Below are 3,270 nucleotides of genomic sequence, written 5' to 3' on the forward strand. Positions count from 1 at the left end.
TCAAAGTCGCCTCGGGCCTCGAAAGCAGGGTTAAGAAGGCGGAGGAACGAGCTGAAAAGCAGTCCCGGAAGGTCACGGACTATCGAGAGAGGTGGGAGAAGGCTCAGCGGTCTGCTGACAGCGCCCGCAACCGAACCCGGTCTCTTGAAGCCAAACTGGGCGAATTGGAGTCAGCCTTGGAGAGGTCCCGCGCGAACGACCAAGAGCTCCGTTCGCGCCTGGAGGAAGCTGAGGCCGCTCGCACTGCTGCCGAGGCGGAGCGTAAGGAGGCTCAGGCTAATCTGCTGAGGGTCTCCTCCGAGGCTGAAGACCGGATTGTGGCGAAGGTCTTGGAGGCTAAGGCTCAGATTACGGAGCGAGCAGAGGCGGCGCTGGCCGAGAAGAGTGCGGAGATCGGGCGCCAGGCGGTACAGGCTTATCGTCAGTCCGCCGAGTTCACCCGTGATATGTCGGAGGCGGTACGGGCCTATCGTCAGTCTGACGAGTTCGTCCGTGACGCGTCGGACGCGGGGTCCGAATCCTTCATCTTAGGCTTCGAGGAGGGCCTGGCAAGGGTGTCGGCTAAGTACCCCGAAGTTGACCTGAGTGGGATTTCCCTTCTCGACTCCTCTCCGGCGCCATCGCCTGCTGATTCTCCTACCGCCTCCCTACCCCCTGCGGACGAGCCCGACGCTCCCGACCCGGGGGTTTCTCCAAGCTGACCTCTTGTACCTTTCGTTGTCCTTTTTTTTTGTATGTCGGCATTTTGCCAAATTGTATGGGCCTTGGCCCTGAAACAATGAAAATTAATACAAGTCGAATGTTTCTTCATCTCGCTTTCGTCCTCCTCTTTTTTTCTTTTTAACTCTTGGCGGCGTCTTGCCGACTCCTGACTCTCGAAGTTCTTCCGGCCCTAAGCCAGGCATCCGAGGGTTAGGCCTCAGGAAATTCTTCCGGCGCTAAGCCAGGCATCCGAGGGTTAGGCCTCAGGAAATTCTTCCGGCGCTAAGCCAGGCATCCGAGGGTTAGGCCTCAGGAAATTCTTCCGGCACTAAGCCAGGCATCCGAGGGTTAGGCCTCAGGAAATTCTTCCGGTACTAAGCCAGGCATCCGAGGGTTAGGCCTCAGGAAATTCTTCCGGTACTAAGCCAGGCATCCGAGGGTTAGGCCTCAGGAAATTCTTCCGGTACTAAGCCAGGCATCCGAGGGTTAGGCCTCAGGAAATTCTTCCGGCACTAAGCCAGGCATCCGAGGGTTAGGCCTCAGGAAATTCTTCCGGTACTAAGCCAGGCATCCGAGGGTTAGGCCTCAGGAAATTCTTCCGGCACTAAGCCAGGCATCCGAGGGTTAGGCCTCAGGAAATCCTTCCGGTACTAAGCCAGGCATCCGAGGGTTAGGCCTCAGGAAATTCCGCTCGTCGGTCGGCCAAGGCTGGCGCAAGCCGAGGCGACCGGTCGGGGCTTCAGGCTAGTCTGGTCCCGGGATGGTCATCGGGTTAGCCTGGCATCCGAGGGCCGAGCCTCGGGAGATTCCGCTCGTTGGTCGGCCAAGGCTGGCGCAAGCCGAGGCGACCGGTCGGGGTTTCAGGCTAGTCTGGTCCCGGGATGGTCATCGGGTTAGCCTGGCATCCGAGGGCCGAGCCTCGGGAGATTCCGCTCGTTGGCCATGCGCCTGTCGCTTGCAGCCCGACGGGGTTTCTCCGTGGCCAGCTGCGATCGTGTTTCTCCTCTTCTCCAAGCGTTGCCTGGGGAACACCAGAAGGGCATTAAATGCTAATTGATGCGTTACCTGGGAAATCGGATCGCCAGTTGCTGCTTGCGAGGAGTGTCAGTTAAGCGGCCGCGATGCGCGCGTTCTTCGAGGCGGATGCGGCCTGGGCGCGGGCGGAGATACGTGGAGCTAGGGGTACAGGGCACCCGGAGTGTCCTGCACAAAAAATGCGATTAAGGAGAATGATGCTTAGGAAATCGTGGGAAGATACGCCTTGAGAGCCGGATCGGCTCCGGATTCAATGCGCCCGCATTTATTGGAGCCACCCGTATCGGAACGACCGGGGGGCCGCAGTTTGGCTATAAATATAGGTGCAGGTGCGATGGAGCCTGCCAAGCCGGAGCTGTTCAAGTTGCCATGGATCGTGGACCTTCTCTCTGGCGCATGGCTGAGGGACTCCTGCCGAAGGAACGGGAGGCGCGCCCCTCGCGACTTCAACCAACTAGCCGTTTCATCTGGGATCAGCAAGGAGGGTCTCCCCGGCGGAACTCCGCTCTAGGCGTTTCATCCGGGATCACATCTCTCCTCCTTGAAGTTCAGCCTCCCGATTGAGCTCTGCACCAGACGCCTGATCCGGGACTGTGCCTCCATATGCTCTTCCCCCTCGTATTCCTTCTCTCCCCTAACACTGGGGAGGACCGGAATATCCCTTGGAGGTGGCGTTCCTCAGGAGGCAGCGGGAGCTTCGTCGGCGGCGGCTCCTCATCCTCTTCGTGGGGCGTGGATGGCGCCTACGGTTGGAGGCAGTGTGGACTTCTCCTTCGTCCACTTCTTCTTCATCCGCGCCGGCTCTTCGTCTCTTTCGTGAGACGCCGATGGCGCCTCCGGTTGGAAGCACCCACTTCCGGCGGGGTTGCAGCCGCTTCAGATGGAGGTTTCGGGATCCCAGATCTTCAGCTCCTCGGAGTCTCCACCTCTTCTTTACTTTCTTTACATCCTAATTCCCCTCTGGGAATTCCTTGTAATCACACGAGCACGCCGTTGTAACCAGAAATTATTGAAATGCAAAACGTTATACATTTTTGAACTGTCTTTCTGGCATCGTCGTTCTACTGGTAATACATCCGCAGATTAGCGGAATTCCAGCTCCTTAGAATTTCTCGACCATCTAGGGCCTCCAACTGGTAGGAGCCAGGTCGGTTTACCCAGCGAACCTTATATGGGCCTTCCCAATTTGGCGCTAGCTTTCCACCTTCCGCAGGTCGAGATGCTTTAGCTCGCCTTAGCACCAGATCTCCGATTCTGAAAAGCTTCGGTCGGACCTTGGAGTTGTAATATCGGGCCACCCTCCGCTGATACATCGCCATCCGAACCTGCGCCATTTTCCTCGCTTCTTCCAAGAGATCCAGGTTCCCTCGGAGTTGTTCCGAATTGGCCTCGGGTCGGTGCGCGGCCACCCGAGGTGAGGGGAGTCCGAGCTCCACGGGGACAACGGCTTCCGTGCCATAGGTTAGGCTGAAAGGCGTCTCCCCGGTAGGGGTCCGATGCGTGGTCCGATACGCCCAAAGGACATTCTCGAGT

This window comes from Phoenix dactylifera, unplaced genomic scaffold (assembly GCF_009389715.1).
Source record: "Phoenix dactylifera cultivar Barhee BC4 unplaced genomic scaffold, palm_55x_up_171113_PBpolish2nd_filt_p 000243F, whole genome shotgun sequence".
NCBI classification, from domain to species: Eukaryota; Viridiplantae; Streptophyta; class Magnoliopsida; order Arecales; family Arecaceae; genus Phoenix; species Phoenix dactylifera.